The 25,431-nt window shown below is 35.4% G+C and overlaps 1 pseudogene; it reads right to left on the bottom strand.

Moving 5' to 3' along the window:
• Window positions 1–1,699: 1,699 nt before the first annotated feature.
• Window positions 1,700–1,855, bottom strand: LOC136122864 (large ribosomal subunit protein eL39-like; annotated as a pseudogene).
• Window positions 1,856–25,431: the final 23,576 nt, after the last annotated feature.

The following is a 25,431-nucleotide window of genomic DNA, read 5'->3' as shown; positions in this document are numbered from 1 at the left end:
CAAATATTTTATACTGAATTTTTATATGAACTATGAATCCACATCTTCCCAAATCAGTGAAGAATTATAGGAAGAAAAAAAATGTTTGACTTTATTCATTCCCGAAACGTCTCTATATTTCATATCCTATCGAATGGATTTTATGATGTTCTTTTTGAATATTTGCAGTCAGTATCTGGAAAATGTAAATATTTTGAAATGTGTCATCAAAGGTATATATTATTTTCTATATTTTAAGCTAGCCAATATGAAGAAACAGTTTTGAACATTGCAGGTAGGATTCTTTAAAAAGAGATTAATTCCTTCCAAATAGCATCACCTATATGTAAACACAAAGTATAATTAAAACTGTAAGAGGGGCGGGGCAGATGCAACCTATAGCAGCCCTGCTCAGACATTGGTCCGCACAGCAGTGGCCCCTCCCTCTTCCCTCTCCTCTGTATAAAAAGAACCTGAATTCAGACTGGGACAAGATGATCTTTTTCAGATGCTAGTGTGCCATCTTCTCAGTCTGCTAGCTTTCCGATTAAAGTCATTATTCCTTGCCCCAAAAACTTATCTCCCGCTTTATCAGCCTGTCTTGCTGCGAGCAGAGCGAGCTTGGGCTGGGTAACAAAACTACTTTTTAAGGCTTTGTACACTTGTATGATTTTAGGTGACTGTGTTTCTTTTATGTCTTTGCTGATTGTCTACCATACCTACTTGCCCCATTCTGGAGTGCCTTCCATCACTCTCCTAGAGTTTGGTTCTGTGAGTTAAGCACACAAGTTAGTCTTGTCTGTGTAGTTGGCTAAATTATTCCAAAAAAAAATTTTTTTTTACTCCATCTGATGCCTTTAGTCATAGACACCTAACATCACACCCAAAGGTCAAACAACCTGAAACTCACCATAGATAGCCACTCTCTTCATCTGCAATCCTCCTCCTTACCCCCAAAATGAGAAATTCTAGTACAAAAATGGGCTTCTGAATTACAGAACTAGTTTTATTTAAATTGCTTGGAAAGAAAATATCACTTCCCACCGAAAACTCATTTGTTCTTAAGACCCTGGCTAACATGTGTTGCTTCTTTGAGCGGATTAGAACTCTCCTCTCCCCACACAAACAGACATACCTCCCTTTGAGTAGATACATCTCTGTGGCTGCGCAAAATTTTAAGCAGAGCATACACTAGATTTCTGCCATGTGCTCCTCTGCTGGGCACCATTCTGCAATGACCCAGCATGTTCAGTCCTATATAAATTGTAATCTCCAGATTAAAAGATTTAGAGACAATTTCTGAAAAGAAATAGGTGATGGATAAATTGGAAACTGGAATAAACCTGCATGTACAAAATACTAAGTATTTAACTTTTACATTATACTGATAGGTTTAATTTTGACTATATTAATAATACATGTTTATTTTAGTAGAGTTCAAACATAAAGAAAAAAGAAAATAAAAATACCAATTTTCCTAGAGTTAGCTGTTATGAATATGAAATTTTCATATTGTTTTTATTTTTTTCCAACAAAGCTCTCACTTATTTATTACTGAGCCAAAGCACTAGTGTAGAAACACTGACACAAAGAGAAAAATCATTTTCCCAATAAAACACATCCAGCTGTTCAGATAGTAGTGATGTTTTCAGAGTGGTATGGTAAGACTTAAGTGACTCTGACAGAGAATAAATGTATGTGCCACCTCACATAGGGCTCCTTATAGACCCAGCTTGGTTCTTCTCCATTGTCTTCTCTTGGAGTTGTACCTGATGTTATTACCAGTTTTCATTCGAATCCATTGGGGAATGGAGCAATTCTTCTTTCATTTCTTGGCCAGGAATCTCTTGACCCTGAGAGCCTTATGACAAGACATGGCAAGGAGCAAATGCAACTGCTCATAGGATGGCAGAGAAGAGCAGAGAGAGCTGTTTTTATTTAAAAAGAAAGAATAAACATTACTCAAATCACTTAACACTTATGTATATTGTAACAATAACTTCTAATTTTATAATGTTTCAAAATGGATATACTAAAATTTACTAATCCTTAGTTGTTGGAGAAGTGAATAGTTTTAAGTAAAATATCTTTCTACAACTTGAATTTATGATGTTATTCATCTGAATAATGAATTATTTGCCTTTTAATGACAAAAAAATTCCATCCAACCTAAAGTAGAGGCTACTGCTAGGGAACAGTCTTTTTCTGTTAACATGCATTATTAATACTATTGTAATTATAACCATATTGCTACTGGAGAAAATTATTTTATTATGAGTTTCAGTGTCTGATATTAAGGATTAGACTTTATTCCCCATATTGCAGTTTTAATAGCATAATATATCAAGGATTTATTTACTGTTTTAGGTAGAGCCACAGATTTGTTTATTCATAGACTCTTAAATAACCAGATTGCACAGCTGAAAATAATTTGCAAATTTGATTCATTTTCTGACTTAATCAGGCTTCAACTTTAAGAACATAAATACTGAAACAAAAACATTATTTCTGTTGTGATTCTAACTTGCAAAAGTGTAAGAAAGTAATAATATTGCCTATGGTACTATGCAGGTTGCTATTTCTTTGCTTGAAAAAACTCCTTAACTAGAAAAATTGTTTATATCACTGTTTTAATGTTTGCACTTATTACACATGAAAACACGGAGCCACTTAATTGAAGAAAAAATTGTCTAATTTATTTCCTGTGGACTGACAAACACTGGGGGTGCAAGAGATATTTTTCAATCTATTTAGACATAGTTGCTTTTAAGCCAGTGGTTCCCTCTTTTACCACCCGCTAAGTGCTTCTCTCAGCATCCAAGGTCAGTGGCTATTTTCAATGAAAATTCTGTTAACTGTAACTCATTGGTATCATTACTAATCAGATAGTATCTCTCTAATAGCTAACCAGGATTTCTCATAGTAAACTGGAGTAATTTTCAAGGACATTTAAAGTGACTGGTTTTCTTACCTAAACCACAATTTACATGTGGTACTGTGGACCCAATGAACACATGTGACTGTCTGGCTATGGATGGCTACTGCTAATAATGCAGATGCCCAGGAAGCCAAGACAATTGAATTTGACCATGGGATGTCCAGCCTCCTTTCATGAACCAAACATTTGCCACTGACTTGCAGGCTTCCACCCCAGCACCCACTGAGACACATTCATTCTGCTTCAAAATGGCATCAGTCATAGGAAGGTCAGAAGCACCTCTTCCATGCTTTATGAGGCAGCATTTTGTTTCTGTTCCTGGGAAGTAGATACATGTGTGAGCACATGCACAATTGCTTTCTGGGAAAAGTCTTTCCTTTCAGATATTTCCACTGCCCACATCCATGGAGGTTGCGGAACAGTCCTGCCCACACACCTTGCAACCTGGGTGCTAAGTTGTGCATAACTCACCCTGTTACACAGCCAACTGAGGCAACAGTTCATTTAAAAGAAACAAACTCAAGATGATGCTTTGTCCTTGTCTCAATTCATAGCCCCACAAAGTTTGATAAGTAGGCTACACGACTGGACATTCCTTTTATGCCTCTGCTTCATGTTTCTCAAAATTATGTCCTAATATTTTACCAAAAAAACATTTATTGAAAAGCCATATGTCTGCATTTCAATTAAACTTGCTGTTGACCATAACATTTATTACTTTGGTCCTAGGGACTAATACCACTCAGAAAAACAAAAGGGGAGGGGTTTAAAGAGTTGTTTTTCACAGTGAATTGGTATATTTTCTACTGTTAGATAATGACATTTTCCTCTTTCTGTTGATTGCTAAGATACTCAGGTAAACTTTATGCTCATTTGTTGGTCTTTTCTTCAGCTACACCGTATGGCTCACAGTGGAAGCTCAATAAATTTTTGTGATTTTTTTTTTATTGCATGCTGACTCAACTAGCTCTTGCAATGAATAAGTTTCCTCCCACACTTTTCTTCCTCTTTTCTCTACAAATCTGTTGATTAAATTAAATGTGATAGGAGTACATGGAGACTTCTGGGTGGGATGGAAATGTCCTGATAATAACTATTACATGGGTGCATACAATTGTTAAAATTCACCAAGCTGTATCTTTTTAAGCATAGGTGTTGTTTATAGTATCCAAATTATACCTCAATAAAGATGACTTTGAATAAGAATGTACAGAGTCAATATTCATGGGTTGAGTGCAGTTCCTTTTGGTATGCTAAAATATCAGTACTATCTTTACATGAAAGAAACATATTATTTCAAAATGTAATAAAAAGTATCCTTGAGAAAGTTTGCAATATTTATATTAAAGATAGTCACTGTGCTTAGAAGTAAGAACAAGAAATTGAGTCATATGAAACAGAGGCAAGTCTGTTGGGAAATGCTTCCTCTTTTGTAAAATTGGACTCAGTAGCGTCTCATTAAGATTGTAGTAAGATTTTGTGTTTCTACAAGAATTCTGCAGTCAATATGTAGTAAATATATATTTATATATGTATTTTTCTATTGTATTAACAAAAGGTTAAATTGACAGTTTACATAATCTTTTACAAGTCCACGTATATTAAAATGCAATATACATGATTCCATAGAACACAGGAAATGGAATATTTTAGCAGTCATACCACACATACCAGTTCTCTAGGTGTGTTATCAAAAACCTGTAAGAAGCATTATTTGGGGCCCTCTGCTAGGTCCCGGACCCAGGATTCTGGATGTGAGGTTACAGAATTTGGTATTGTATCCTTGAAATTTGCTAAGAATTTGCTAAAAACATAGAGCTTAAAAGTCTTCACCCCCCACCATGTGATAGATATATTAATTAACTAGATTGTGGTAAATATTACACAGTATATACATATATTAAATCCTCACATTCTACACTTTAAATACATACATTTTTTTGGTCATTTATACCTCAATAAAGCTGAGAAAAAGGAATTCAGGGTCAGAGCTATAACAGTTCTGGGTCATGTCTCCCAGCAGACCCTCAGACCAAGATAAAAAGAGCAAGGTGATACAATATCCACATATGGGTCACCTATCAGCAGAAGGAGGCTGAAGAGAGTGATAAATGGGCAAACAGAATGCATCTCACAATCAAATTAGACACTTTTAATGATTAGGAACAAAAGCTATAGATAAATCAAGCCAGTTACAAATGATAACCTAAAATGATAATAGACATAGCGACGAAAGAATAAATCATTTAAACAAGAAAATGAGCCAACTGAAGGCAATCTATTCACTTTGAGTCTGAATGAGAGAGGCAGAGAGAAAAGTTCAGTGTCATAAAATACAAGTAGCATCTAAACGTGAAAGCAGAGGCCACAACATCAGATGTTATAGAGACGTGGGAGGATAAGGAATAAGAAAGAACACACATAGGTATGAACACACACATCCCCCCCTGACATATGTCCTTCTTCCACCAATAGTCTCATACTTTATGTGTTTGAAAGAAATCATCCAAAATATTATTAAAAGAGAAGTCAGATGTAAAGGTATTCGTGGGTGAAGAAGCAGAGGCAGGGATTGTAGACTACACATTTGAGAAACGGAATGGTATAATATTAGCTACAGAAGGTATCAGACTTGAGGGAATATTTTTAGGGTGTGCAGACGTGGGCAGTTTTGTGATCTGATCGAAGGAAAGAGACAGAGGAAGATTGAGGATGAGAAATGTGTGTAAAGGTGTCTTTTGGGAGAGTAAGAAAATAAATGGATATTTAAGAAAGAATGGAGGATAAAGGTTAATTTATTCATTATTATGTGGCAGCCCCATAGGACACTGTCAACAGGGCACTAATAGGGGTTGGGTATTGGCTCAGGAAAGTGTGGATCGTGTTTGTTAAGGAGTAGAATGGAGTCACATATAGAAGTGAATTTTGGAAGAAAGGATAGAGGGAGGAATATATGTTTATATGTGCATATTTGCTTTAGTATGTTTGGAAACTATGAATAATAGAGGCAGGAGGCTGGGGGATAGAGGAGGTCACACTAAATACATGGCTTGGTGAGTAGGCTGAGTTATGGAACTCAGGTTAAGATTATCGGTCTTTAACAAGTCCCAAGTTCTAGGGGGACAGTTGGTGTGACATTGTAAGGCTGAGTCGAGCTGCTCAGTGGTAGAGCAGACAGGGTCACAGAATGGCTGCTGGAAAATCTGCATTAATATTAACAGCCAACACTTCCTGAGCATTACTAAGTGGAGGGCACTCTTCTAAGCGAACTGCATAGTTTAACTTATGTATTATTTATATGAGATATGAGCTATTAATATCTCCATTTGTTTTTACAGAGGCACAGAGAATTTAAGTAACTAGGCCAAGATTTCATGGCTTGTAAATGGAGAAGCCAGGCATAGGACCCAAGCTTCTGACTCTAAAGATCACGCTTTCAACCACAACATTATTCCGCCTCTCATATTAGTGAACTCAATGAGTTGCTAAGTGAGAGTCCTACTTCTCTTAGGCTGCTCTTCAAGGGAAGTTTCAGGCCTACAAAGGAGGTCTGGATAAACTTGCCCTTCTCATCATCTAGAGCAGGCCCTATGCTTTCTGCTGGGTAGAGACTCACGTTCCTTTATGCCTCCAAGTGCCCATGTTCTCATTTTCTGCCTCATGTTAGCCTGGGACAGGTACTGGGTATTGGCTCAGGAAAGTGTGAACTGTGTTTGTTAATGAGTAGGATGGAGTCACATAGAGATCTGAATTTGGGAAAAATGGGTCAGTCTCATTCATTTTTTTCCCATAAACCTACAATTACCTCCCAGACTGTCATAAGCTTACAAAGGCCATTGAAGATGATGGGGATTGTTTCTGTTACCTACTGCTGTGTAAAATACCACATCAAAATTTAATGCCATGAAAAGATGAGCATTATTTCTTATGCTTACAAAATCTTGGAAATTATTGGCTTTCCTTAAGTGATAGAGAGTAATAGTTACTAGTATTTATTGTCATCAACAGGAGCAACAGTAGCACAAATACAAACAATCCACAACCAGGTACTGGAGAACTTATACCTCTTCTATTCCTGGTGCTCCAATACCCTCGAGTCAGGGATGTGAAATGTGGGGATGGTCAGAGACTGTTCTAGGTGACTCCAGGAATGTTTCAATGAACTTAGCATAGTATGTAAAAAGAGCATTGAATCAAACGTAAGAAGACTTGGAGACAGTCTTGTTTCCACCATTTGGTAGCTATGTTAACTTGGGCAAATCATAGTCACTTAGATTCTGAGTCAGTTTCTTAGTATGGCCAGTGGGGCAGATACTCACCTCACTGGCTTGTTACAGTGTGGCAGTGACAATCAGATTAATAATGTGTGCAAGGCGCTTTGAAAAGGGTAAAACAGTAAGCCAGCGATACCTAATATGTATTAGAATCTTTCATACTGTGTTCCTGTCTGAAATGCTTTACATGTTATTAAATCGTCTATGAAGTTGGTGGTATTATTCCTATCTTGCTGTTGGGGACCCTGAGGCACAGAGAAGGTCAATAATTTGTCCAAAGCCAGGCAGCTCATAAGTGGCCGAGTGAGGAACCAATGAGAAGGTGATCAAGGCTAACAGGAACCAAGGAGAGAGGGGCTTGCTCCTGATAGGAAGGGAACTAGAGAAGCCTGTAATAGGTGCTATCATGATGGCACAGAATGAATGGATCCAGTGGAGGCAGGGGTGGGTGTCTGCATGGGGCTGACAGGGAGTAGCTGAATACAGCCTTGCTTGATTATTGGTTCCTGTTCTCTTGGAGGCATTAGATGTGGCAGAGGAAGGCTATTGTGCCTCAGGCTTTATCTCAAGAGGCCACTAATCAGTCCTTCAGTGAACACCACCCCAACTTCTTCCCTCAGGAACTTGAGGCTCTAAGCAAGGGCTTTTTAGTCACTTGGTTTTATACAGAGAAATGAGCTTTGTCCTTAGTGATTTTGTTTGCTACACTAGAATTTATATCTTATTGTTTCTTTCATCCTATTTTTCATTGTGTGAAACAGAAAGAAGATAAAATGTAAGCTTGATAACCTTGGGGATAGCTCAGGCCCTAGATACTCATCTTCCAAGGCCTGAGTCAGAATCCTTAGCTGAACATTCAGGCAATTTCCTCTCCTCCCTACAGAGAGTGATGATCCCTAGGACTCTGGAGAATGCAAACCATTCCATGCATAAAATTAATGCTGTAATAAAATTTGACAGTGAAAATCCAGGAAAAAATTCACCCCCAAATTTTATGCACCCAGCCTAACAAGTGGATTGACTTGGCAAAAATACTGCTTTCTTACCATTTGTACATTTATTAGCTCTCTAAATGATACCTATAAAGTAGACTGTGGCCTTGACTTTCCTAACTTTGCCAAGTGCTTATAATTTGAGTTGAAAGTAAAGTCACTGATGAAGGATAAGATACTAATTATTTGCTATTTATTTAGCAAAACATTGCTTCATTTCCTCCTTTAGGGAAACACTGTGCTACAGCAAAGGAGAGGAAGAGGTGATCTTAAACTTCAAGGGATTCCTAAAAGGGAGACTGTCAGATGAAGAAGAATTCCAAAACCAAAGGAAGGACTAACTCACAGGAACCTATCCCTTCAGTGGAAATCCAGATGTTGTCAAGAGGATCCCAAGAGGGAGTGTGTGTACATAACCCAAGGTGGAGAAAGATCTGGGCCACTTTCCCATGTGCCCAGCTAAAGGAGTAAGCCATGAAAGACTACTAGTATGCACATGCCAGAATCTAACCATGACAGAAGGTTCTAGTGAACAGAGATGTGTCACAAAAGTGAAAATCAGTGAGAGTAGAGTGCACAAGGATGAATGAGTCAAGATATATGTATGATGGATACTTAGGGCAAAAATCAAGACAAAATCTATTATACAGACCTTGTGTGTTCCTCTCTCTTTGTGGCTGGGTATACGTGGCCTCTTTTGTAATCTATTCTAGAAAGGCTCCCTTAAAGCTAAGGACTACCAGAGTTATCTCTTGATGGATGTTGTCTACAAACAAGTCATTGGCCTGAACCAAACTAGATGAGTCTGAGAACAGTAGTGGAGGAAGAATGGTCTGGAAATTTCCAAGGGAAGGAAGGAACATATCAACTTTTATATCTGGTCTGGTGATCTGGGGTATATAAGAGTGATCTCTATTGGAGAGTATGTGCAGAGAAGTGCCCACTAAAATAAATAGAAGAAGGACAAGGCTCAGTAGAATGTCTTCTTGTAAGTTTTTAGAATGCCCTCTGCACTTTCTCATTTCTAGCAGAGCTGTTGTTCCTGGGTGACCTTTTAATGGTGAGAGAAAGTAGCTGTTGATGCCATGTGAGCACTCTTGAATTCAAAGACACCCCTGGAATACAAATGGGTATCTTTGGGGTTTCCACTATCAGCTCCAAGTTCTCCCAATCACCAGAATACCAGGAGCAGCATGAAACCTACCAGATATAAGACTGAAGAAAGCATAGTTTTTGGCTGGGCAAAGAATCATTCCAACGCTTACTGTTCATTGCCCTCCATTTGGAGGACAGAGGTGTTTTTTATAAAACATCCAAGGAAAGGATAATAATACCTTTTGGGTGAGGAGCTGTGATTCCCCACAAAATGCAGTGGTCATAGAGTGGGCATAGATTTTGAAATGTAACTCTACTGTTATCTTCCTCATAAAGACTGTGGGGTGAGAAGATTTACCCACGTACAGCCAAAGTTCCAGTTTTCTTTTCTTTTCTTTTCTTTTTTGATTAGTTCTGAAGCCAGATTTGCAAGATTATTTTGAGAAACGAATTGGAATCTGTCACAGGTTAGTGTAATTAATCTGCAAAAATTAAGTTATCCAAACATTTTTTAAAAGTGGAATTGAATTGTTTCACGATGAATGTATTTGTTTTTCACCTTAATTACCTTTTAACATTTTATACAAACTTTATATCTAGTTTCTAAGTATCCCTCAGTTTGGGGACACTTATTCAGCTAATTTTAAGAATGCAAATTGTCCGTATTAGAAGTGATGGGCAATGGAGTTTAGAGCTTATTTATGTAGATATTTTTAAATGTCTGTGGTCTTATTGACTAACTGAAAACAAAGATTTTGTTATATACATATATATATATATATATATATATATATATATATATATATATGTATGAGTTATCTGAAGACAGTTTGTAAGAGGTGATAAGTCCAAAATGATTTTTTTGTTCCAGCTGTACAGCTTGTAGTCAAGCTTTGGAGATTGCTTGAGGAGAGAAACACTCAAAAATTTGAGACTTCAGATAAAAGCACACATTTTGTTGCCTGAAGCAACAGGGAGAAATCAAGTTGGCTGGCACAATTTTGTCTCATCTTATTTCTTCCTTGATATATAATTGCTCTTTAGTGGTTTATAGTCACTGAAAGTCTCATCTTTCTACATGTAACACATTTCTGTAGAAATTTTAAAATAACAAAATGAACACTGTCAACTGCACTATCTCCCTTCTAAGCTTGGTTATTTGTAAACATTTAGGACAAATTTCTTTTCAGAAAGTTGATTGATTGGCTGACTCCATTTTGAATAATGTAGGACAATCTATTTCATAGAGAAAAAAGATAACTTTATCTTCTATTTGGAAGCAACTCAACTTTAAAAACACAGGCATCTTTAGCGTTCAAATAATCAAAGTTAAATTCCTTTCAGAACCCTGACTTGATAGACCTTTCATTGTGTGTTTTGATTAACTGGCTGATTGATTGATGGGTCTTTTCAACATTGGGCTTTTCTTTTCACAGTTGATTGTGAAAGTGTCTGCAGTAAAAGGACCATGCTGTGTATTTTGTGAATGAATTCAGCTGTCGGTCTTTTATGTGTAGTTTAGACTATAGATCAGTAGGCATTTGGACTTCAAGGCTGTGCTTCAGCTTCTTTATTCTTTTAATGATGTATTTCATATACCTAATACATAAAATATACACTATATCAAATTACAATACAAAGGTTATGTTTCTGAAAAAACATTAATATTTAAAAGGTATGACATTATTTAACTATATCATCAATATTTTATTAATGAAGAGTTAATATTCAGTGGTTTAACTATTTCTGCCACTGTATAATAATACTTCTCCAGTTCTGGCTTGTCCAAAAATCTTCCTGCAGTAATGGAGGGAGACATTTTCTATTTGTGACTCCTATATGTTTGAAAAGTTAAAAAAAAATTCCCAATTAAACTTCCCCCAGATTCTAAAACCAGGGTGCTGAATTCAAATTCTGATTCCACATTTTGTCACTGTAGGACCTTTAGTGAGTTTACATAACTGCCCTGTGCTGCATTCCTTCTTCTCTATAACTAGGATCATATTACCTCTTATACTATTATGAAGATTGCATGAGTTATTAGGTACCTGGCATATAATAAGTTATAATTATTACTTTTTATTATTCTTGATAACCCTAATGTAGAGAATTGTCACTCACATCCATAAATTGCTAGGTGAGAAAGGATGTTGGCAACATATTAGAATTCCAGAAGGCCTGTTCTTTCTGAATCTTACTATAAGCACCACTGTAATTAAATCATAAAAATCAAGATATTTCATCAATTTTCACTAAACAAACAGTTACTGATTATCTACCAAGTGTCACACTTTGTATTCTCCTTTAAGGATACAAAGATAAATAAAACAAAATCTCTTCTTCGAATCTTAATAAAATCGTAAGGTTCTCAGGCCTTTGAATATTTGTGACCTGCTTTGCACCTAGAGGTATATTCAGAGGCTGGGGTAACTGAATCAGGGTAAGGTGCTGTCCAGATAATCGTCAATGTGATATGTGAAGATCTGTGTGGTCACATCTTTCAAAGGCCCCATTGAGCATCATTAAAGATATAAATTTCATAATTGAGTTTTACTGATATTCAGAGAGGAGATAGAAGTTGCAATGCCCTTTGCCTTCAACACCCTGCAAACCTGAGGCCCAGGGTGATCTACTGGAGGGCCATGCAATTGCCCCAGACCTACTCGAGACACAGACCTGATTGTGGTGACATGAATCCACAAACTGGCTTAAAGATGAAGCTATTTAACTCCATCAGGGAAAGGGAAGTTGTCTTGATAGAATTATAGAGAATTAAAATCACAGAGAGACATTTCTAGTCTAAAGATTAATTATAATACACACTGCTTTTGAAATTAATCCTCTCATTGTATAAATGTCACATACGTGGGGTGTTTGAGTATTCATGGTGATCAGAAGATAGCTGGAGAAGGGCTTTAATGAAAGTCCTTTTAGTTATCCTGAAAAAGAGACTTAAATACTTAGAAAGATACTCAGACAAATGTTAAATTTATGTTATATCATTTTCCATTGTTTTTGTTGGTTGAAATAAATTGAATAAGCAAAAGGGGACACTGTGCTTTAGTGGAGAGAGGGTGGTTTTAAACCAGGCAGACATGGATGGAGCATAGGGTGATGTTGTAAAGGGACGTTGAACCCTAGCCTATGATTCTATATATGTAACCTTGGATGAGATACTAAATATTTTATTCCTCTAGGACCTCATATGCATGAACCAAAAGCTGGTTTGTGGAGTAGTACTAATGTGTATAAAACACTTGGCAAGGTGTCTGTGTGTCTGGCATTTCAACAGAGTCTCAATAAAGAGCAGTTATTTGTTTATTTTAGCCACTGTGACGAGCGCATCTAACACTGAAACTGCTCCAACCCCCCTTTTTGGAAAGTATTGTGTTACCTTCCATTCTGGGTTAGGTGACTCTACTTGCTTGCACATTTTCCCTACTGGACTGTAAATTCTTCCAGGGCAGCAACTGAAACTTTGTCAATACCTAGTAAAGAGTTTGCCTCTTAGAATTTAGTTAGTCAGTTTGGAATGCTGAGTTCCACTCTATGTACCAAAAGGTTCTAGACAATAATAAATTAAGTTCTGCAGAGAACAGAGATCTCCAGTGAATATAATTCTTTACCTGTGATGGACAGAAACAATAGATGGAATATATCTTGATTTAAGTAATAGCTTTCTATTTTGCTTAATAATAGTATACCTTTGATTTTTTCTGGAAAATCACTTGAATGACAATTATTTAACAAGAGATTATTTTTAACTAATCTAATGTTTATCTGATACAGTGTTATACTTTATAGGTACTGAGTGAAACACACTGAGGAGAGGAGTTTCTTTCAGGCATTATTTTTAGTACAGTGGACCATTAAATATTACATAGTTCATTCTCTTGCCTATAGTAAAGCAACCATGAAAGCTAGCTGTCTTTCTTCCCTCAAATATTGATAAATGATAGAAACTATTTAATGCAGTGAAAATGTCAATTAACATGGCAAGCCACTCAAAAGTTACAATTAGTAATTTAAATGATCTTGAAAACGGAATAAATTTTCAGAACTAAATGGGGCAAAGCCCCACAAATCAATGTGTTTTTCTCCATAAAAGTCAATCCAATTTACAATGAAGAAAAAACGATCATATTTTTAAACTCAGCTACAAAATACAGAGTTGCTAAATTCTTCAAATTCCATAAAATCATGGGTTATTTATTTTACTGTCCCTTAGTTCATTACACAATAGCAGAACATTTACCAGGACCCCTTAGGAGCTACACTGAGGTTATTGACTATTAGAGGCTGTAAATAGAAGATGGGCACATTCACAGATTTCATGTCTTTGTTCAGTTACATCTTTATTTTTTGGATTCTTGGCAAAGTACCCGTAAAAATGTGCTGAATATGGGCATGTCTGTAAACTATTGCATTTGCACAGCAAATTGAGTCATGTTTTTCTTTTCTGTTTTCAAAACAGTGTCATTTAATCAAAAGGAGATCTGAGGGTGGGAGGGAGGGAGATGCAAGAGGAAAGAGATATGGGGATATATGTATATGTATAGTTGATTCATTTTCTTATAAAGCAGAAACTAACATACCATTGTAAAGCAATTAAACTTCAATAAAGATGTTAAAAAAATAAATTAAATTAAAAAAAAGAGGAGATCTGATTATTGAATGAAACCTAGGCATACATTATGTATTTATTTATTTTTTTGGTCTCTGTAAAGGTAGCTAAAAGGCAAATTTCTGAATCTCTTGAAATCATGGCACAGTATTTTCTGGCCCTATTGAATAGTTTTGTGCTCACTAAAATATAACACTTTTAAAAAGTTGATTTAGGGTCTCCTTTGTTAGGAAAAAGCAAAACAAGTTCATCACGATGAAAAAACAATAATTAATAATAATATAATGTTTTAAAGTTTATATGGCTATTTTCCAAATATTTGGCATTTCCTTATTCATGAAATACTTTCATGGTTTCTTTCCTACCTCACTGGCCACTTAGTGTTGTTCTTGACTTCTAGAACTCTAAGTGGAACATCTTTTGGGTCCAATGCACTCCTATCTTCTCTGTTCCACTTACATAGCACATTACCAAGTGATCCCACCTAGCCCCAGGGCTTGAATTTCAACAGAGTGATGCAAAAACACATGTTTGCAACCCCGATCTCTTTGCTGAGTTTCAGACCCTTATATTCTTTAGACTAAGGAGCATTAACTGTTGGAGGTTTAATAGGCATGCCAAGTTTATTATGTCCAAAACAGAGTTTCTGATCCCTCCTTCAAACCAGCAACTCTGCGGTCTTCCCTATCTTGGTAAAAGATCCACAGGGGTTGTCTTATTGGTAAGGCCGGAAACTTGGGACTTCTCCCTATTTTCTCTCTCTTTCTGACATCTGATTTCCAGTCCATCAAGAAATTGTGTTTATTCTAAATGGACACTTCTCCCCAACAGCTCTGTTCCTGCCCTAGTTTAGGACACCATTATACCTTGCCTGAATAGTGCAATACCTCAGATTATTTTCTCTGCTTTCATTCTTACTCTTCCCCCATCGCTCCATCCCATAACAAAACATCCAGGGAGAGTTTTTCAAAATTTTAGTCAGAACCCCTATTCAAAACCTTCCAAAGCCTCCTCTCTCAGTAACAGTCAAATCTAAAGTCCTTAATCATGGCCTGCCAGGCCACACAGGAGCTGACCCACATCTACCTCACTCACTCATCTCATATCCCTCTCTTTCCTCCATATGCGATCAGCCTCATTCGCACTGGCTTTTCCTCACCAGAAATTTTTCTGCCAGGTACGGATAGTAAATATTTTGGGCTTTTTAGGCCATTTGGTCTTTGTTGCAGTTCCTCTATCCTGCCAGTGTAACATACAAGCTACGATGTACAGTATGCAAACAAATGAATGAGCGTGGCTAGATTTCAATAAAACTTTACTTTTAGGGAGTGAAACTGAATTTCATTTTTTTTTGTGCGTGTGTGTCATAAAATATTATGTTTTTGTATTTTTTGCAACCACTTAAAATATAAAAATGATTCTTAACTCATGGACTGTAGAAAACCAGCATGGGCTATATTTGGCATATGGAAACTAGTTTGCCAACCCTTGTTCTGATGCTCCTTAGACACAATAAGCTTGGCCTCATCTCAGGGCCTTTGCATTTGCTCTCCCATCTTCTGGACATCTAGATGCTTCTCCCTGATCTTTGCATAGATTTCTCCTTTAGATCATTTATGTCTCTACTCCTACATCATTTCCTTGGAGAGGACTTTCCTGACAACCATTCCCTGCCCTCTCTATGCACTCATCTTGCTTTATATACTTTACAGCACTTATTTCCACTTTGAATTAAATGATTTAATGGTTTTCTTGTTCAATGGTCTGTCTTTTCTACAAGAATGTTGGCTTTATATGGGCAGGGTCCTTGTCTTTTCCCCTACTTTTTTCCCAGCTCCCACTGAAATTATATTTAGTTGCTCAGTATTTGCTGAATGGATGACCTTATAATTGGAGCCATTGCTTTTGCTTAAAAGCACAGACGTTATTGTAAAATGGACTAAGGTTCAAGTTTTAATTCTGTGATTTGTTGGCTTAACGAATCTGTCTGGTTTATCTAAGGTTTGTAAGCTTCAGTTTTTTTATTTTTCATTAAGAACATATGATTAATAATAACACAGAGCTTGACTGAAAGGATAAAAGAGAAGATATGTATAAAGAGCTTAGATCAGTGCCTGCTCTAAACCAGTAATAGACTTTACATGAGTGTGAATTCTTATTCCCTTCATTGGACAATAAACTTTGAGGGCAGAGATTATATATTTCTTGTCTACTAGTATACTCTTGGTTTCTGGCACATGGAAAGGTCAATAAATATTGTTGACTTATGAGTGAATGAAGGAATGAACTCTACAGAAAGTCAGACACTCCAAGTGTGATAGCCTTTTAACATGCAGTGGTGGTATTAATCAAAGTAAATATGTTACCTTTTGTCAGATAATCATAGGAATTTGATTGCTTTATATCACTGTATTCTAAACACTGGGTTCTTGATGACCAACTATTAGTTGACCTCTGAACACTATGAGAAACCTGAGATCTGGGAACTTCAGTAGCTGGTGAGGCAGCTCTTTCTAAGTTCATCTTAGCAAACAAGAACATTTGATTCTAAGGAGTTAGGAGACTCATCGGAATTATTTATTAATCTACAAAAAATGAGACAATATAGCATAGCTAATACTATGATCTTCTCGGGGTCTTGCAAGAGACTTCGTTTTAGTTTGTGAGGGAACTGCAAAACTCTCTCTACTAAAATTAAGGATTGGCAAAGCTGCAGTGTATGGAATTGACCCTCCAAAGAGTGCTCATCTTGGTCAGGTCTATAAGTTTAATGGCTCCTGGAATTGCATTCCAAGGGTGTTACATCTAAGAGTCCTCTTTGGGAATTCTGACTCTCTCCATTTGCAGACTTAGACCAACTTTCATTTTCTTAGATTACTTTGAACTTGCTCTTGATTGCCAGTAGTTTTTCTGGTCCACAATCCATGTGATTGTTATGTGATGCAAAATGATCAATAACCCTTCTGAAGTTTTCATTTCAGTCTAAAATAATTTCCTATATCTATAATTTTGCCAAGAAAAAAGTTAAAAAGATGTTGTTAAGCTATTAGAACATATAAAGCATGTATCTGAGTCTAATAAATATGATTGTACATTAATTATTTAAAGTATGTCTTCAGGAAATTTTTGAATCACATGTATTTTTCTCCTTGCACTTGATTTTCAGTGTACACATAGAACTGCACTGAAAACACCTCAGAAGGAAGAGGACAATTTTGAAATACGTTTTACTTAAAAAAAAAAAAAAAGGAAAACAACTACTATAACAGAAACAGAAGAACATTACAAATTATATAGGAGCTGTATAGTTGGTATTTCAATGTAGTCAAACATTTACTTTGAGCTGTGCTACCTGAAGTTCAATGTGGTCTGCAGAATATTTCAGTTCACTAACAGGGATTTTGTCAACAAATATGTTTTTGAGCTAAACTTTAAGGTAGAAAGTGAATTTATCTGCACATTTGCGTTTGATACCTTTGCTTCAAACATTGGTAAACTGTTCTAATCACAGTTTGAAGTGGAGCAATACAATTCATAACCAGATATTGTTTCCTTTAAATCATGAGAAATATATACTATATATATGTTTATTTTGTATATACATAAATACTATATATTTTTCATTTATTTGTATTTATATGTGTTTCTATGTATATTTACATGTTTATGTAATAAGTCTCCACAAGGATGTTCATTTCAAATAACAGAAAAAAAGTCTAACATAGCTTAAGTGGAGTTTATTATCTTATAGAACATGAGGCCCGGGAGAGAACAGTTGCAGGGCTGGTTAGTTCAACTGCTTAGCAATATTACCAAAGGCTCACCTGTCCTCACAACTTCAGTTTTAACCTCAAGCTTGTTACCTCATAATTCTAATTTGGCTGCCACAGCGCCAGACTTTATTGCCTCTCAGTATTATTCAGGGACAGGAAAAATAATTCTTATCAAATACCCTCTTTTTTTTCTTTAAATCAAAGACTTCCTTTAAATGTTTCTTCTTTTAATAGAAAAAATCACGTGTCAATTTGTAGATAAAGTATTCTCAAGGATAATGGAATTTCTAATAGAGACTTGAACAGGCTGAGGATAGAGTCACCTCCTTCAGGGCATGACCAAGTAAAGGGCAGAAGTGGTCATTTGATCCATACTGCTGCTCTGCTAGCCGGGAAAGTATGGGGGAAAGACTTGCAGAGATAGCATAGCAAATCACTGCTGATACAAATACGAACTTCCTTGTACCCACAAGTGCTAACATTTTTAGTTCTTTTATATTTGCTGTGAATTTTTAAGTTAATACAATAAAATCAGGCAAGGTAACAAACTATGGTTACCAAAGGGGAAAGTGAGGTGGGGGGGGATAAACTAGGAATTTGGGATTAACAGATGCACACTACTTTATATAAAATAGATAAATGACAAGGATGTACTGTAGAGCACAGGGAATTATATTCAATATCTTGTAATAACCAATAATGGAAAAGAATCTGAAAAATCATATATATGTATATATAACTGAATCACTTTGCTATACACCAGAAACATTGTAAATCAACTATAGTCCTATTAAAAACAAACAAACAATGGGAATTCTCTGGTGGTCCAGTAGTTAGACTTACCGTTTTCACTGCAGAGAGCCTGGGTTTGATCCCTGGTTGGGGAACTAAGCCGTGGGTGCAGCCCAAACTAACAAACAGACAAACAACCAAACAAGGTATAGAGCCTATTGAGGTAAAATTGTATCTTTCTCTTCGTGATCCTTAAAGAATTTAAAATATAAGCATTTTGAAGCAAAGGAAATCAAAGCAGAGTCCAAATTGTTAAAAATATAGATATTTTAAGTGGATTTATTCTCAGAATAAGAGAGAGTGTTATTTCCTTACTACATGAAGAGGAGATGAAGGAGTTAAACAGTGATACAGAAATAGTTTTCAAATTTTACCTTGGTAAGGCTATTAAACATTGTACATTTCAAAATATTCAATGAAATCATATTAAAATGCATGGTTACATGAGATATATATGTATATATATATATATGCATATACAAGTATGTATATATTTCATGATGATTGACCTCTTAATTAGAAAATCATATTGAAAGTTTTTAAACACTTTATTAGCATCTAATCAATGGTTTACTGGATAAGGAAATTTGTAAACAAAAGAAATCAAAAGCATTGTGCGTTATGTTTTTTCCAATTTATTAAAGGAAAATTATTCTTTGAGATGACAACATTCTTTGAGACTGAATAGAAATAACAACCTGCCTTCCTGGAAACACACCTCTTTATTGTTTCATTGATATATAAGAACATGATTTGGTATCAACGACTTATTCCCAGGTTTCTACTGTTCTCACACTCTCAGTTTTATTCATATTCCTTGCCCATTACAGGGAAACATGAACCAGTGAATATGTCAAGAAAAAAGGGATTTGGAACATAAAGCTGAACTGCCAGGCAGGATCACAGAGTAAAAGAGGGATTTTTTTTAAGCCTGAAACAATAGGAAACATAAATGGCATACAGTTACATGTTTCTGTGTAAGACAAAGGAAATTTCTTATCTTTACCTGAGGATGTTTCCTGAGCTGTGAATCACTTTCAATGGGAGTTCAAATCAAGTCATTTGTTAATGTTGATATTAACTCTGAAAAAAGAAAAAAAGAAAAGGAAAGAAAAAAGTTCACAGCATTATGAAAACTCAAAAACAAGTATAACCACAAAGTTTTAAATTGGTAGTTTGCTTTAAAAGTTTTTCTCCATTCATAATTTTTCTAATACAAATTAAAAATGGTATTTTGAATTAGAGTGTTGGTCAGTAAATAAAATGAATTTGTACATTAAGTGAATGGTTTTTACATCTCTTAAGTAAAGTAATTCCAGTAAGAACAGGGGACTCTGATACTTACATTTCTGGGAAATTCTGGAAATGATGGAAGAACTCTGGGGAAAAATGTTGCCTGAGTTTCACTCTGTCTAATGTTAACATCTTTCCATGACGAAACCTGAATGCCCCCAAATTCTCATGTTCTTTGGTGATCACCTTTTCCTTTTTAATGCAGCCAACATGTAACACAGTTTGGGTCATCTTCCTCCGGATGGCAGTAACTCCTTGCCTTTGTGGGACCCTGTCCTTGGCTATAAGTTTGAATAGCTCAGGGATCCTTACATGTCTAATAAATCCAGGCTAAGTGGCTACTTGTCATCTCTTTTTTAAGATTCCTGTTCTGAACACTCTGGTGATCAGAATTTGCCCTCTCACAATCTTCCCTCTAGGAAATGATCCTCTGTACACTGTTATGTCACATGCAGGGTCAGAACCTCCACTCTCCCTGGTAACATACTCAGAGACACCATTCCTCAAAGCAAAAACCTAAGAAAGCTAAAACTGCCATGTAGCATTCAAAAAGAAACCTGAACGAGCAGAATGGAATTGCAATGCAAAATATTAAAAAGATAAGCAAGAAAAAAATGTTAACAGTTAGCACTGCTCCTTTGGGTGTATCCATTCTCCTTTATAGGGTTCCTGATTTTTTTCTGGATTCCCCTTACCTCCTCCTTTCCCTTTTCCAACTCTACTATGCTGCAGTCATGCTTATCTCTTTCAGGAGCTCCTTTCAACTATTTTGTCATTCCTTGCAGTCCAGGCTCCAACCCTCAGACTCAGATAAATAAATGAAATTTTCTATCCCCAAACAAATCCTACTTCCTTTATTCTGTCCCTGAATTCTTGATTCCGGGAAGCATCTGTTCCTTCAATCACTACACATGCTACCCACATGAGAGTATTATGTTGCCTAGGGTCTAAACTAGCAATCTCAAGAGCTGACAAGACTTTTTCCTGGCATTGGTTCAAGACATCCCCATGAATAATGACTATATTACAAGCACCTGATTCATTGTGCTTACCCAGGTGGTTCCTTCCGGTATTAAGGGGGAGACTGTCCCCCAAACAATTTCCAATTTCCACCCAAGAAGACAGACGTGGCTTGTTACCCCAGCACTGTCTTTTTTAAGTGCAAAATTTAAAGGTGAAAATATACCTCTTGCAACAAAAAGAAACTACTGGAAACCAAAATAAGCATAGTTGCTCTACACACACTATTGGCAACTACTGATGTGTCTTGTTATGTAGCAACCCCCTTTAGTATATAGAGTGCTGTAGCATCATCTTTTATATAGAGTCACATGAACCTTAACATCAGCAGAGCTTATGTTTGCATTTTCATGTTTTATACTATTGTAACTTGTTTTTTAGAGATATTCTGTTAAAAGAAACAACTGATATTGCAATAGAAATCTCTAAAGATGGATGGAACTTAGGGGAGGGGAGTAAGCTTCAAAATTTTTTCCAGTCTAAGGATTTTTTATAAATCTTGAAAATTTCCTTTAGTGACATCAACCAGTTAATTATCATGTATTGCTGAGAACTCACCTTCTAGACCTGGAACTGATCTAGGAGTTGTAAGTGAGATGTTATTTAAATTCAAGACAAGCCTCTGGTATCAAAATGCTTTAGTCATTCTTTCTGAAGATGTCATAATTCCTCATCAACCTGAATGTGCAGTTCAGAAAGTTTTAAATTTAATGGGTTTAAAAGAGAAGCTGATTCACTTTTTTGAAAATTTGATGTCTGAGTGATAGACAACCTGTAGCAACTTTTTGGTAAACAGTGGTATCTTATTTGCTTTCTACAGTGAGAATATGAATATGGTTAGATGGTTGATAAAATATGTTTAAATGTTTCTTGTATGTAGAATTAATCTTATTTATTTAATTAAAATAGTCTCATGCTGGCAAAATTTTAGTTTTTACTGTATTTTAGTAGAATATAAAATCAGACTCAGTTATTTATTTCTCTTTTGAACAAGTATGTCTTTCTTGTTTGCACCAACATTGAGTCATTGCAAAAATACTCTCTCCCACTAGCGATTTGCTATAGTTACACACAATTCTCCTTTAGCATGTCCTGCCTGGTGGAATAAGTGTTCTCTATCTTCATGACAGAATCTATCAAAGGGGCTGTTCTTCATAGCCTTTCCAGTGACAGGGTTTCAAGAAAAATTGCTGATTGAAAATAATGTGCAAATCTACTACTGGGCATTGCTCAGGTAAATCTCTGTTTTTAATGGCTGAGGGTCACTTTGTCTCAGAATAACTGTACACACATCCACAGAAGTTGGATGGAATCTGGAATCTGGAATATGGTTTTCCTCAAATGGTTCCTTTGAGACCTCTCAAGATGTTTTGAAAATATTTTTAAAGAGATCATGACAATGGGATAGTAAATGCATTCATGATCATGTCCAAATGCTGAATAACTCATAGAATATTCTATGGTGCTTCACCAGGGCCCTTTAAAAGTTATTCAAAATCATTCTCAGCTGAACTTTGAAAAATGTCACTTGATCTTGACAACACTCAATTATATAGAAAATTATATAGAGCCCTTGGTTTAATAATATATCAATTATATAGAGGCCTTGGTTTAATAATATATCAATGAGTGATTCAACTAAGATTGTTTTTGGTATTTTATTGCTGGAAGTTTTGTCCTTCTGAACAAATAGCTCATTTTTACTTTAAATTGTATGTAATTTAATATTAATATACAAATTTAAATGCATTTGTATATTTCAAGTTCTGTGCCAGAGTGTTTAGAAATTTGGATCTTATGTTTCTTGTCTAATTAGTCATAAAATACTTTTTATAGTTTTGACTTTATCTGAAAAAACTATAGAGAATTTTAGTTCACTTTTCTAACCTAGAAGATTTGGTACATAAACTACTTGATTTTTTTCATTTTATGGTTGAGGATCTTCTATGGCCTTAGATGGATTTTCACCACAATCACTGGTATATTTGAGATAATGAGCTGAAGCTAAATATGTGCTGATTCCTGGTATTTTGTGGAAGTGTTTTGCTTAGTTCTTAATTTGGTTTTGCTATGCACATGGGTGTGAGTGTGTGTGTGTGTGTGTGTGTGTGTGTGTGTGTGTGTGAAATAATATAGCACATAGAGGGTTTTGAGTTAATTGAGGGTTTATCCTACAAAAATAAGATAGAATTCTTTATAATTTGTAAGAAATACAGAAATATACTATGTCAAGTGAAGAAATTCTTATATTGATCTTTCACAAATGTGATATAAGAAACCATATTTCTTAAGAGATTAAACCATATGGAGTCTATTTACACAGACACGTGATTTCAGAAGATAAACACAGTTGATGATGCCTGTGTGTTTAGGGTAACAATACTTTGAGAAGGTTGTTTTCAAAAGGTTTTTATGTTCCATAGTCCTCAGAAGAGAAAGTGGGATCCTGAGTTGATGCAACAATCACACATTATTAAACATGTTCCATATAGAGATAAACTTAAGAGATTCTGGATTTATATATATTAATATCTAACTTCAATAGAATCATAGAATGTTAAAGCTGGAAAGGAATGTAAAGATTATCTAATTAAAATTAGATAATCTCCCCATTTTAAGATCCTTAACTTTGTCACATCTTCAGAGCTTTTTTAGCCAAGAAGGTAATACATTCACAAATTCTGAAGATTGTGTTAACTGTGGGAGGCGATTTTTCAGCCTACTACACTCAGTGATGTTTTTCTATGTTTAGAGAAACTCTTGATACGAAAATCAGTAAAATTTCTGTCATGCCAATTTACTGTTCCATTATACAATTTCCCAAGCGAAGAGTGATGGAGGAAGCACTGTTCATGAGATAAAATTTATAAGAACTTAATATATATTAGACATGTAATAAATATACATTGCATGAATAATTGAATATTTTTGGTGGAATCCTTGATTTTTACTTTGAATCAAATGGAAGAACACTAAGGAAAGATTCTTTACCACTCTGACCTAAGTTATGATGACTAACATATGGAAAAAGGCAATGACCGATGCAACCAGATAGAATTTATGCCATTTTATTTTAATCTATAAGACACCAGACATAATGAAAATCTCTGCTCATAGGATTAAAGAAGGAACTCAGAATTTGTGGCCCTTGCTTAGGAGATTTTGGGATATAAGCTTAATTTTGTGAGTTACAAATCAATTATACTTCATATTTGTACATTTATAAGTACTGTTAATAACATTTCTGTATCAATCAATGCAACAAACCTTGAGTAAAGATTTTGATAGGACAACAGAACAGAGTACTTGACAGGTATAGTTAATTGACAATACAGCTAATACTGAAATAATTATCTGGCATAAAAAGATCCGTATATGCTTGTAGCTTCTGAATTTGAAGACTTTGACATGCTACATTTCTAAATTCTTCAACTCCTATTTTCTTCTTGAGCTAGAAGTTTTGTTAGAAGAGATATTAACACAACAGGATCTTTGGCTCTTGACACCATATTGAATTAAAGAAATTAAAAAGATAGCTAAAAATGAAGCTTTAAAGATTTCCCAAAACTTTTCTTAGCTCTAACACAATTTGATGTAGTGTTGTATTTTAGAATGGAAGACCATTCTTATGTCATAAATATTTCTATTGTTTACCTCCTAATGTTTGGGTTTTTTTGCTAGTGCATTTCTTTAGTAATTCACAAATATTCATGTGTGCTAGATGTCTGCTAACCTGATTCAAAGCATCATTATTTAGATTTACTAAGGCTTGATGCATGACTGCATCTTCTTTAGCAATGCATCTCTACATCACTCTAAGTTTGCTTTACCTTTTGAATTCACGCTTCTTCTATTTGGGTAAGCATGCCGTAGTTTTCTCTAAGAATGAGATTTATGCTGGAGCAAAGGGAAGTAGATCAGCACTTTGGTGCACACTGAAAATATCACCCCTCTGACTGACTACTAAGATTAATTCCCATCTCTATCAATAAGGAGAAATTGCCAAAGGTGTCACCTTTTTGACCTGACATCACTTGGTGGTCCCAAATGCCACATTTTGTCTGCATTTGTTCTAACTTATCTAAACATGAATAGAGATATTTCAAAAGAGGAATATAAAGAAAGCTCAGAAATTCAGTGCACAGTTGTTTCAACTCTACAGTTACTCTTATTAACCTATTTAAACTGTTTGGGTTCCTTTTTTTTTTTTTAAATCAAGTATTCCCTTCCTATATTTAATATTTATATTCATATTTTACTTTTTTACAAAAAGAATAAAAAGTAGTCTAGAATAAAGGTATTAAGACAAAAATAGAGACATAAATGGGATATGGAGATACAAGTGTCAGATCCACGTCTAAGTATTTTATATGTAATCTCATTTAATTGTCACAAGAATCATTTGAAGTAAGTACTGTTTTTGTCTACATTTCATAGATGGGAAAACTGAGGCTCAGAGAGCTTAAGTGACCTTCCCAAGGTCATGCAACTGTCAGATGACAGAGTCAAGATTTAAACATAGCTATGACAGATTCTAAAATCTGTGCTTATAACCACTATACCCTCTTGAAGTACTGCCCCTTTGAAATACACTCAAATAGTGTGTATAGTTATTAGCTTGAAATCCAGGTCTCCTGATAACCAAGATAAA

This window comes from Phocoena phocoena, chromosome 4, assembly GCF_963924675.1.
Source record: "Phocoena phocoena chromosome 4, mPhoPho1.1, whole genome shotgun sequence".
Classification (NCBI taxonomy): Eukaryota; Metazoa; Chordata; class Mammalia; order Artiodactyla; family Phocoenidae; genus Phocoena; species Phocoena phocoena.
This window is presented reverse-complemented; position numbering and strand designations above follow the sequence as displayed.